This window comes from Sturnus vulgaris, chromosome 1 (assembly GCF_052056855.1).
Source record: "Sturnus vulgaris isolate bStuVul1 chromosome 1, bStuVul1.hap1, whole genome shotgun sequence".
NCBI classification, from domain to species: domain Eukaryota; kingdom Metazoa; phylum Chordata; class Aves; order Passeriformes; family Sturnidae; genus Sturnus; species Sturnus vulgaris.
The window spans coordinates 104,738,186-104,751,770 of NC_142243.1; positions in this window are offsets into that span (position 1 = coordinate 104,738,186).

Sequence of the window (13,585 nt, forward strand, 5' to 3'; positions counted from 1 at the left end):
GGAATCTATTCAAGAAACACAGTTGCAGTCCAGTCAACAACAGATTATGTTTGTGACTTTAAATGGTTGAGTTTTTCCCCCCTAAAAATACCACCCTGCCCTGCCTGGGCAGTTATAGAATTAAAAAATAGTTCTCTTTTTCTTCTTATACGAGCTTTTAAACCCACAATACGCAACTACAAACTTATAAATTGCATTTGGGAGTGTTAAGCATCTAGAACTTCAGATAACATTTCTTGTGATTAAAATACTTTAAAATCAAACCTGAAGATCTCTGATTTGATAAGAAGTCCAAATATTTAACATTAGTAGTGTTTCAGCAGCTTTTTGTTTAAACTTTATTGTGTCTCATTTCCGAAATTGTGGACTTAACCTAGACATGTTTTATTCATTACGAAGTATGGCAAGCTGAACATAGGTCAGCAGTGCCCTGGCAGCCAGGAGGGCCAACCCTGTCCTGGGGTGAATCAGGCACAGCTTTGCCAGCCGGGCACGGGAGGGGATTGTCCTGCTCTGCTCTGCTCTGCTCTGCACTGGGTGGCCTCACCTCAAGTGCTGGGGAGACTTTTGGGTGACACAATACAAGGAAGATAGTAAACTATCAGGTAGTGTCACAGGAGGGCCAGGAGGATGGTGAAGGGCCTTAAGGAGCAGCTGCATGAGGAGTGGCTGAGGTCACTTGGTCTGTTCAGCCTGGAGGAGGCTGAGGACAGATCTCATTGCAGTCCATGAGGGGAAGAGGAGGGGCAGACACTGATCTCTGCTCTGTGCTGACCAGTGATGGGACCTGAGGGAATGGCCTGAAGTTGTCAGGAGAGGTTTAGGTTATACATGAGGGAAAGGTTTTACACCCAGAGGGTGGCTGGGCACTGGAAGACGCTCCCAGGGAAGTGGTCACAGCACCAAGCTTGACAGAATTCAAGAAATGTTTGGACAACCACGTCCCAACCTCAGACCTCATGCTTTAGATGTCTGCGTTTTACGAAATTACTTTTCTAGAATCAGAGTCATAGGATATCCAGAGTGGGAAGAGACCCACAACTCCCAGCTCTGCACAGGACAACTCAAGGATCACACTATGTGCCTTTGAGAATTGTCCAGATGCTTATTGAACTCTCTCTTGACTACCATTAAAATCTGAACATGCTACTCAGTTTTCACTTACTTTATCCAAAAAACTTTTTTTTCTCATCCTTTTATATGAAGAACAGCTATGGGGTGCATTTCTGTGTCTTGGATTTAACGTAAATAAAATTAGCATAATTATATTGATTTCAGTTCTCTCATATTCCTTAGAGTTAACTTTTTGATACTCTTGCTCTATTTAAATTTCCATTTTTAAAAATGAGCAAAAAAAGGATTTATTGGAATTTCTGATACCATCCAGCCTGAGTCTCTTCAGAAAATTCCTCAAGTTATTTTCTGATCTGGATATCAAACAGTGATATGGATATCTTAAAAATGGTTGATACTGTGAAAACTCTAAATTACTTTAGGTGAGATTTATCTTGCAGAAAGCTTTTTATTATTAGGCTGTGAAACTCTTCTAATATCTATTTTAAAGAAGCTGTAGTTTCAAGTGTTTTTGATCACCTTTTAACATAAGCAAATATTCACAAAAAATTTATGTCAAGTGCAGCTTGTGTGCATAGCGGCCAGGCTGGGCAAACTCTGCTGATAGTCAGCTTATTATCAAATTAAATAAATCTCCTGAGATCTTATGTGCAAATAGTGTACATTCAAGACATGAACTGCTGAAAAAAGCAGTGAAGCATGGGGTATATAAAAGTGGAGTTTAAGCCAAAGCTATAGTGGATGATCTGGTTTTGCCAAATCTTCTGGGCTTGCTACAGCAAAGAAGAATGGATGAATTTGAGGATAAAAGTAAAAGTAGGTGTCTTACAGGGATGAAAACTATGAGGGGTAAGCTGGAAGAAAACTAAAGGACCTGTTTGAGTACAATGAATATGAAGGATGCTGAAGTAATGATCCAGGAAGTGTGAGATTTGATGATCTGGGATTGAGTGTGTTGCGTAGGCAGACTGATCCTTGCAGCCTGCAGTGAGGCAAGCCAGGATGAATGTTGCCACTGCCTATCTTCCTTCTTTGTCATACTGGTTAAAAAACTGATGAGGTGTAGCAAAGGGCTGGATTTTCTTGTTTGGTATTCTTATGCTTCTTGCTGAATACAAGTGAAACAATTGGTGGCCCTACTTGATCAGAGGGGGATGGACAAGACAACCCCAGAGGTACCTTCCAATCGAAACCATTTTGTGATTCTGAGAACAATGGATTTTGCAAAGTCAGAAAAAAGATGTTGTAGTAAGAACTCTGCATATGAGTCTGCTGAAGAATTGCAGCGTTTCCTGTAAATCTGAAATTTCATTTTCAGATGCTGTGTGGGAATAAGTGTCTATGGTGTCACAAAAAGCATGTTCTGATGTCTCTGGGATGAGACCACAGTTAATCACCATCAGCTAGTGGCATGATGGTACTTCTTTTCTCAGTCAAAATAGATGTGATCTAGGCAGGAACTGATGGCATATAGGAGAGCAACACTGTGCAGAAAGTACTGAGTGGTTAATGTGCTGTTGATAAACTATGTAGCATAATGCCCAGAGCATCAGCTTACATTATTAATGCTACACTGAAAGGAATATCAAAGGGCTTTTGTGGTTTGTGAAGTAAACTGTTTTCACATGGTAGTAAATACAAGATGGTGATGCAGACAAACAGTAATCATGAAATGACAACAAAGAAGCTTTGAAAATGCCAATGCATTTTAAAATGAAATCAGAAGTGATATTAGGTTGAAATTTACTCATTTTGAGAACCTTATATTTTCTTTTTCATACAAAATAAAGCTTTGATCAAAACTGTGTCTGGCTATGAGATAAGGAGACTATTGTCCCAAATCATCAGTCACTTGTGGCTTTCTGTATTGGAAGAACCAATCCTTTTAGAGTGATGTCACCTGCAGAAATGAATAGGTAGATTGCAGCTGTTAGTCTCTGCCCATATGGGACAAAGGGCGTACTTTTCTCCAGGAAATGAGAGCTAGCACTTATTCCTTATGCCTACTAATCAAAACCCTTTTAAGCAAAGAAAAGGAGGATAAAACACAGACATGAACATATTCTGTCCTGCTTCTGTGGTCTAGGTAAGAATTTGATAGTAGTCCAAATATTTTCTCTGAGAAGGATTTAACGATAGAAGTTCATCTGCTTGGATTGTCTCTTTCTGAGCATTGTCTGAATCTTTTGTTGGAAGATTCAAAGGAAAACTATTTTTACTGGTATTGTAAAACTCCTTTTCTAGAAATGAAAAGGAACTGTCTAGAGTAGAGAGAGTTATTCTTTTATACCTAATCTCTGGTGCTGGTGCTTCTGTATATGAAGCCAAAGGATTTCTTGGAACAAATTCAGACTTGCTCCTTTGAGTGACTTTGGTGTCATTTACACAGATTTTTCCCTCTAAAGCATCAGAACTATCTTGATTTGTAAAGAAACCATTTAAAAGGTGACTATGTCCTTATCACTCTGCTATTTTTTTTTTTTTAGTCAAAGATGAAAAAGAATAAGTAAAATAAACTTCTTGACTTCATTTAGAATTTGAAACTTTCTACTGGAAAGACAAAGTATCATCACTTTACTTGCCTTGGAGGCCATTCCTGAAAGATACTTTTATTTGTAAAGAAAAGAACTTTAGAGCTCTGGAAACATTTACATTTTGCCGCTTAATGTCTAAACTTCCCAATCAATGTTCTAAAATGCCTAAAAAAGTTTGAAATGCATTTCAAGAAGGAATCATGGGAAGTGATTTAAATATGCTAATTATTCAAGAGCTAGACTAATAGCCGAATTTACAAGGATAATTTCTTACTAAGGTGCTATTCTTTTACATGTGCTTTAGGTGGACCATATATGCTACATACTTTCTCTACATAGTAACAACGTCTTATTTTCTTGGTTTTTGTTTTTTTTCTCCTAATGTTGACTCAAAATACTCATCTTTCTTACTACAGAAAGGATAGTCACTTCCTCGGTCTTGTTTCACTTGAAAGTATTCCAGAACAAACTGTTAGAATGATATTCCTGTGGATACAAGAAAGTCAGCAGTTCACTGGACTAGGGAGCTTCTTTCATTCTCCCTGCCTCTCCAAACAGCACAGCTCCTCTTTTGCATCAGTCTGCCAGGCTTCCTTGTGCACCTACTCTCCTTGGGTCACCTTGCCTGTAAACTTGTTCAAAAGCTCTCAGCTACTCATAAACTATTTTTTATTTCTCTTTGTATTACGTGGATCACATACAGGAAGGGCACCAGGCTTCTGCTGTAGGTACTGAGAGAAAGTTACTGAACCTGTGCAAGAGATGTTGCCACTTGATTCTGTCACAGAGATTTGAGCTGATGGGGACTTGCCTTTCTGGGCTAGTGTATGCCTTCTGAGAAGGCACAGGTCTGCCAAGCATCAGACTCTTGTCCAGTGCATTACTTGTCAAAGATACAAAATCCAGGTAGAGATTGCTGTGGAGCAGTCCTTCTGGAAAATAAAAGAGAAACTGCAATAAATTCCAGTGGGTGCATTTAGTAAGATAGTTTCAAACAATGGCCAAGCCATACTATTTCTGGTATGTTGGTCTATGTGCCTTTTTAAGTGCTTAGTTTCTTAACAGTGCCAGCTGCTTAATGTTTGCTTGTTAAAACTGGAAAATCAACTGTATAGCTGTACCAAGTACACTGCTCATTCCTGTTCTTGTTGGAAGGCTTATTTCTTTCTGTTTGGCTGGGTGCTTACCTCAAGGTAAAGGAAGCCATCAGTATTAAATGCAATAAATGGCATCACTGCTTGGTGTCTATAACTGCTTTTACAGCAGACAAGAAACCAAGGGAGGAAAAGTACTTTGGCACATGGTTTGATCCGTGTTTGGAGCTCTTTTTTAGGCTCTGTGCTTAGTTCTGGCAGTTTGCCTTGAGACAGTGAGTAAAACTCTCTGCATATTAAAAGGTAATATTAAGCAATAATTTTGTTTACTAAAGAAGAATCCTATGGAGAAAAAAAAAGTAAGGCAAGATGTTCACTACCTCTTGTCTCCTTCCCTTTTTTGCCTTCTCACTTTCCTATTGGGTGTGGTCAAACAGTGAGGGTAAAGCACTGCTGTTTCTAAAGAGGACTAGCTACGTGACATTTCTTACTGTGTAAGTACTCCAAACATCATTATCCTTGGGCATCCTAGTGTAACAGCAAAACAGTAGATTTTTATGCATTTGGAAACTCTGTTCTATTGAAATAATTGGGATTTCTTAGGCTAAAAGAATGCTGAAAGATCTTCCCTGATCCTGATAGTTGTATCCAGAGCAGAGTGACCCCAAGTGGTATCTCTTACACCAGGTATGCCTTTTAGCAGTGGACTCTTCTATGAGGAGGGGAATATTTCCAGATTTTCATGATGCTTCACAATATCTCATATTTCCTGATAAAGGGCAGGAGAGGGAGTCGGGGTAAAGAGGAAAAGGTCAAATAACAATTTCTTGTGAGATTAAACTTGTTCTCTCTTTATCAGCTCTCATTGGCTGCTTAATTTTGTGATTAATCAAAAGAACAAACTTTTATTAAAGCATTTTGTCAACATGCTCAGAAAGCAGAATAAGAGTTACAAAAAAGGCTCCTGGGAAAGGCAGGGAGCTATCAGGAGAATATTTACATTTAGGGGTGGTGATTTTAACTGACATGGAATGCAGCAACTTGTGAACCTTCAGACACTGTTTATGTGCCAGCTGTCCTCTTTTTCCCCCTCTCATGGGTGGTTGGCTGATGGTGCTGTAAAATGCCTGCTTTGTAAGAAGAGCCTCCCAAGATTTTCTCAATGCATCCTTTGTGAGCACAGTGACTTGGGTATGTCATTGTCATGTATTAAGTACATATGTGTGCTCACCTTGTTTGACCTCTTCAGTTTCCTGTGTTTTAAATCCATCCTGTTGTGTTGGATCTCACTCCAAACCAACAATGACTAATAAATATTTATACAAATACTGTTCATTTACTTCTTGGCAGAATGCTTTCTGTTTTTTTTAGCCAGCATTTAAGGTGTGAGAACACCATCTCATCAGTTCTGGGGATTTTTGAATGCATGATTTTCATATGACTGATATATCTTTAAAGCTTCTTTCTTTCTTACATCTGACTAATTGTATCAGATGTACCACAGCAAGAATTGCTTTTTTTTCAAAGAAGACAAAATTCTCAACAACTCCTTTGCTAGAGAACTTTTTCACTTCCTCAAAAATAATTTGTGCAAAGTGGGAGCTATGCTTCAAGAAGCAGGAAGCAGGTACTTTTTAGTTCTAGTAGGACACCCACAGTCCCTTTCCAGCCACAGTCCCTTTCCAGCCACAGGGTAATTTTCAGCTAGTTTAGTTAGGTATTAGATAAACTTCTCTCTCTTATCTGTCATCCAGAAAAATGCAGAGCATGCTAAATCTCGTTCAATGACAAAAGTACCTCCACCGTCTTTAATGAACACTGTGGATCTGGGAGCAAAATACTCTTCCATTGCCATCAAGTATTCATGTCTTTATTTTTTACACTTACTATTCAGGAACTATTGATTATGCTTACTATTCAAGAAATTTCCATAGTTGTCAAATGGGCCTTAAAACAAGCAGAAACACCCTGTAGGATGTGTGACTTGGTGCAAGAGAAAGATTAGGGGCTGGATACATCAGTTAACTCATTTAAATGTAATTCAAATTTCAGAGATGATATTTCTATATGGTTCACAGAGAGAGTTAAGTTTGAAAAAGAAGAGGAGGGATTCTGAACTCCTTTACTGTATACCTGAAACAGACAATCTCAATAGCACTTCTAATGCAGTTTAGTATCCAAACGCTGCCTGCTTCCAGATGAGCTTGAAGATTGTTCTAGTACACAAAACTGACTATCTGTCAATTAGTGGAAGCTGTGGTAGTGAACTTCCGAATTGTAATAGCCACTTTTTTCATCCTGCAAAAAACCCTTGATGTTTGTCTTCAGCTTCTGTTGCTCAGAGTGAGTTTGCAGTGGTTTTTAGAAAAATTACTCTGTCATCACTCCATTCCATGCAGGTCATGCCAGGTCTGCACTACAATTGTGTCCAAGCTGAAACCAGAAGTAGTGTTCAACTGAACAATGCTGCTTTGGAAAAAAGTTTTGTGGATTTTGCTTAGTCTTTTCCTCTGCTACCTCTCTTTTGATGTCCCTCAATTCATCTGCCGTCAGCTGCACTCATGGCTCCTAGGACATATAAAACTGATGATGAGAATATTGGATTTTAACATCTAATAGCATATTCTACATGTTGTTTTACTCGTATCTAAAACCTGGAGTGCATTTTTAAAGCATGGTTAATGGGATACTGGAGGATTTGAGTGAGAATATTGTTTGCTTTATCCCTTTTTAAAGTTCTAGAATCCAATTAGACGTTGTGCGTCTGCAAAATAATTACAGAGTGAATGCTATTAACTGGAATATTTCACATCATGCAATTGCTCTCCCCCCACACCTCCCCCCCAAATGCTATCCAGCTGTTCTAAAAGAGCACTGAGCTGTGTGGGAACATGGAGATTAGCTTATGCCAAAACACAGTCAGACACAGCTGTAGTAGGGAAAGATGCCTTAGAAGTAAGATACTTATAGACTTACCTTTTGCTGCTAGATTATATTTTGCTGTGCTTTAATTAATGAGATATTTCAACACATAAATAGCTGTAGAGGACTCTGGTCAAAGTTAATGGCAAATTAATTCATTGAATCCTACACATTTTGGAAAAAAAACCCCAAAATCAAACATGAAGAAATAAAAACCCCAAGCTTGAAGTTTGATGCAATACTGCACATATATAGCAGCAGCTTCTGGGAAGTACAACGGAGTCAAAATACAGCCAATGCTGTAAATATTGAAATGGTCTCTTTGTCTTAAGGCACATAAACTGCAGACAGAATTTGGTATGTTTGTCCTGGCTTTTGGTCCAGGCAGTTGTTTGCAACCCATGCCTCTGCAGTCAGAGCAGATGTGGCAGTAAAGCTGTAATGCAGCAGACCTTGCTCTATTCTTCTTTCCCACTCTTTGTAGCAGAAAGGCAGAGGATTTGGCCCAGGAAGAAGTACTGCAAAGCTTGGACTATATGCTGAGAGAGGAAACACTGAAGGTATTGGATGGACAGTACTGGACTTCAGTTATTCTCACTGCCAATTGTACTGTATTCCTTTTAAACAAATTGGGTTGGATGTACCATGGCAAGAATTGTTTCTTTCAGGAAAGAGAAAATTCTCAAGACTCCACAGTGGCAGAGAAGTCTAGAGACTACCCCTGGGAGGGGTAGAGAGTATTAGACAGTGACATCTTAAATGTAATAAAATTTCTTAGTGATGAAAGGAAGCTGAGTGGAGGTTGTTGCAACCGGGATATTCATAATCACTGGTTCTAAGCCTGGAGATAAAATGGCACTAAAAAGATACAATGGGAGTGGAAAAGTAGTGTTGCAGTATTTCTTAGATTTTGGTGTGTCTTCTCCATGCCCTCTCCTCTCCTAATAATTTAGTTTTTCACATTTAAAAGTCTGTTGCTTTTTGGGGGAAAGTCACTGAAAGAGATCAATGCAAACCTACCCCCCTGCTCTGGCTGACTTGTAAACTCATCACAGATGTTTGGCAGGAACAGAGGCATTATACTTTCTGAGGATACTGTTTTCTATGCCAGGAATCAACTTCAAGCAGTTTTGCTTACATGGAGTGTTTTTATTTTATAACCCTTTTCATCACATGCTGTCGTGAGTTGTTTGTTTTTGACATGTATAACAGCCAATGGTAGCTGCAATTTTCTTGACCCTGCTCTGTGATGATACCTAAGCTCCAGTATGAGGACATCTGGGGAAGTTCAGGGTTCAGCTGGAATTTCGTGCAACGTGCTGATGGATGTTACTGAGCTTTTGATGCAACTGTGACTGTCCCTGAAATAATGATGAAAAGTTCTTTACACAGACAATCATGTGGTGATTCAGATTCAGTTTTAGGTAAACAAACAAAAAATGGTTAAAATATAACAGTACAGCAGAAACTGATATGTTCAGTTTTTCTTGGTCTTGTATTTTGGTCTCTTCGCAGTAGCCTTTGTTAGGTTGTTTTAGGTCGACCATCATTTCAAATAATTATCTCATCTGAGTGATGATTACAAAGAATTTTAGTAGTCATCCCAGTTAAGCAAGACGTATGTGAGTGAAATGGATACATGGATATATTCATCCACTTGAAAACATTTGAGTTTCATAGTGTGTTTTTTTTTAAATGTGGTTTTTCTGGTACTTTCTGCTGTGGAGTTTCCTCCATGGGAAATATTTCCATGCTCTCTGGAAAACATATTCCAGCTTCCTCTTTAAACCAGAACACTGTGTATGTAAAACCAGATCCTTATTATTTTGGTTAATTTTTTATTTTTATTCAATTATGGTAATAATGCCTTCTGGGTGATATGTGCTATGTGAACTAGACATTTCCTGATACGGACCGAACATTACACTTGTATATGTCAAACATGAAGTTATTCTATGTTGTCCCATTTCTCCTGAAAAATAAATAACACTCAGAAAAGATTTCTAGTAGGTGAATCTGAATGGGCAAGTAATTCAAATCCATACAATTTGCTCAGGGCTATTACTTTTTCCCTTTCCTCCCCTCTCCTTTGAAAAGCAGTCCTCAAGGATCTGTCTGAGAAAAGACTGATTTGTGGTGCTCTGCAGAAGGCTGCTTAAACTTACAGCAATCATAAGATTATCATCATGATCTGAAGGAGTTCACTTGGTATGCTCCTCACTTACCTCTCTTTGATGACTAATATAATTATTCCTTAATCTTGATGATTATTGAATAATTATATTAATTATATCCAGTGGAGGGGAATAATCACCTGAGATACAGGTCACTCAATTTCCCTTTGAGTATGTCCTTAGGAAGCGTCTATTTAAAGGGCTTGCACAGAAACTGATTTTCTGTAGAAAAATGCCATTAGATATTTTTTCCCTCAAAATGCCTGTAAACATCAAGAATGGAGCATGGCAAATTGAAGGAATATGTTTTCTTTCCTCTCCACATAGACATTCTATAAACAAAGTTCTTATCTGATTGTGTGCCATCTGTGGAAAATATTCTTGCTACATTCTGCTGAGATACAGGTACTTGTATAGCTGTCATTTTAATTTATAGCTGATCTAATCCATCAGTTTGTTTTTAAGGAGAATAAGTTATCAAGAGGACTGGAAATTTGGTAATGTCACTTTATTCTCTTCTTGTTTCATGTCCAAAATTATAAACATATACACATTGAACAAGGGCAATTTTGAGCATTCTTCATTTCAAGATGTTTGCAGCTGAATACATACTCAATTTGTCATCTTTCCCAATTATTCATTTATTTGCAGTGAGTTGCCTTATTTTCAGAACTCTTCATAAACAGGAGGACTGGAGTGTTGGTGCTGAATGGGAAAGGACCCTTCGCTTTCATTCATAAAATTCAATATCCCTACAGCAGTTATAAGTAAAGAAATTTCTTCCATCTTCTTTCCACTGTTCATTGTATGACTGGGAAATCAGTGTTTCATAGGATAAGGATTTCTTAGAACTCTTCTTCTTCAGAAGAAATAATGAGTGCTGTTGCCAGCTGTAGCATTATTAGCATTGTAGAGTGGTTACAGATTGATGTTTCTACTGGGAAATCTCCTCTTTGGTTTCTGAAGAATTCTGTTAGGGATCTATAAAGTTTCCCTTGCAGGCATGGTGTGAGACCTCCACAAGTTTTGTGGAAGGTGAATAGAGGTCCATCAGGGTCTGATCCTGTTCTGAATGCTGTTTACGAATGTGATAACAGTAATGCCTTTTGTTTTTTGCTTTGCAAACTGTTGAGTTTCCTAATTCCACTTCTGCGTTGGAGTATCCTATTTTTCAGCATTGAAGAAACTAAAGATTGTACCTTTATGGCCCTCAATCCTCATTTTATGTCCTAATGTATTTACAGAAAGGAAGACCAAACCATGAACAAGAATATTGCATTTTCTCTTCTAGACAAGAGCCATTTGAAGAGAACTCAAGAAAAATTTCCTGCATTTTGTTACTTACTCTGCTGTCATTCTCCATCCCTTCTTTCTTCCCAGGCCTTCCCAACAACTTCTTTTTTGTGTGTTGTACTCTGAAGGCTCTGGTGGTGTGCATAATGATATTGTCTCTGGCAAATTATTTTATCCAACCTCAATGAAATGTTACAGCACCATGCTTTAAATCTCTCAATGCCCAGAGTAAATCAATTTGCAGATTTCTCCATGGTTATTGAAAAGGAAAATCTTTATGGGAAAGATTGGTAAGGTCATGATCTCATGGGATGACCCATAAGATCTTGATACCCATCCAGATGTTATATCATTTTTTTTAGCACGGGCCAGCAAATCAGAAAATGAAACTTGTAGAGAAGTTTTTAGGAATATTTTCAAGCTATGAGAGAGACACTGGAATGCAAGTAGGCTGTTTGCAGGTCAAACTTCAAGTTCTTTCTTTCCTTTGAAAATGCTGCAATTATAGCTGGGGAGATTGTTTGTACGTGCACATTTGTAAACTTCATTCAAAGAGACTTGTAATGATAAAATTAAAAAGTTGATCAGAAGCAGAATTACATAGGTCCAAACTCATTACCAGGAGTTTTACTAAAACCAGCTGTGTGTAATATTGATATGAGACAGAACAGAATGGCTTGTTCATAGCAGGCAAAGTTTCACTGCTTAATAACGACTACTTTGGATTGAGTCCAGTGAATAGTTTAACTTTATAAATAATGCAATCTTGCAACAATTTCCTTTCTCAAGATTTGGTCTCCTTAATGATTTCAAACCTGCCCTGTCCTATGCTATTACACTGCTTTAAATGGCTGTGAATTGCTGGTAGCTATATGGATGTTTTTCTGCTCTCTCTTTCAAACTCACCCTTCAGTTAAAAGTAAATGATCAAAAAAGAAAAGAAAGGGTCATACTGTCTTTGTATGACTCATTCTACTGGAGACAACCACAAAATGAGACTTCTTTTCAGCTCTAGTATCACTTTATTAATTTCTCTTGGGGATTCCTTATTTAACTTCAGTGCTTTATTTTATTTCAGTATCTTTTAATGCCAGGGGAATATGTATTTATATTTCATGCAGTCAAGTGAGTGGAGAAGGTGTGGAGATTACAGGCTTTACATCTCCACTAGTTGAAGAAAGACAGGTTCTGGATGTGGACCTTTGTGTCAGGTATTGCCCATAAGAATGTCTCCATTCCTGTGAAGTTTTGGACGTTCTGCTGTAAAAAGAGGAAGTCTTCTTCTCTGGTCATACTTGGTCTTCTCTGTACGAAACATTTACCATATCCTCAGAGCATATGGTTACAAATCATGAATCATAACCCTGCAGTACCTTAGGGTTTTAGAAAAGGTGATGACTCGGCATTTTGGGTTTGAATCTGTGTGGTTTGTATAGTATTAATTCAAATATTTCTGTGTGTGAAGGAGGAAAGGTGAATTAATGCAGAGGGGAGCTGAAGCTTCACCAGGGGATGAGTTATCTCTGAGTTCACATTTGTGTGTGTGCATGCTTTTGTGTATGTTTGACTTTTGGTTTTGTTACTTTCATTTACTTGCAGATGGCTAAAAAGGAATCAGATATCAGCTTCCTCTAACTCCTACACCATAAAAATGTATCTTGACTCATATTTTCTACGTGTTTTGAATTCATTCTGCATAATTTCTATTCACTTGTATAAATAAAGCTGCTAACAAATATTGCATTGCTGAGAGTATTGAAAAGATTGAATAGAAACTTAATGGCTGTGGCAGACTGTACCATCTGTCATTCACTGAACCTGGAGACAGGGTTTGAAGACTTGAGGCAATAGAACAGAATTTCAAAAGCGCTGGAGAGTTACTTGCTATAGAAACATCCATCTGGAATCAGTGGTGAGGTTAGAGACCTAAGCTCTTCAGGAGGATAGTCAATGGGCAATGGATTTACTCTGTATCACTGCCAGCTGTGTGGAAATACAGTGGAAATAGTGGCTGCATCAGGTCTGCCAGCTTTCCTGATTTTATTGCAAGGCTTGCTGCTGTTTCCCTTACTCCATCTCAACAAATGTAGTCCTATGATTGCACAAGAATTTTGGCCTTTATTTAGTAAGAAAGAATTTCTAAACCTCAGATTAGGGAGGTAAAGCATAGGAAGGCAGGAAAAAGTGAGACTACAAATCATATGTAGGAGATACTCAGAGTTACATAAGAATTTTTTTTTCCTCCTACTACTCACTAATTTTGGAAGATTTACTCACTTAGAGTGTAAAGCCAATTTAAAAATTACATTTTTCCTCTAGTTTCAGCCTATATTCATAAATAATTGTAATACAAATTCTATCATATACCTTAAAAGTTTAATTTAGAAGTCCTTAATCTGCTTCACTCTCTAGATGGCACATCAGGAAATTAAAGTTTTGAGATTTTTTTTTCTCCCCCAACTATCCTAATTAAAATTACCATATACACTGTCCA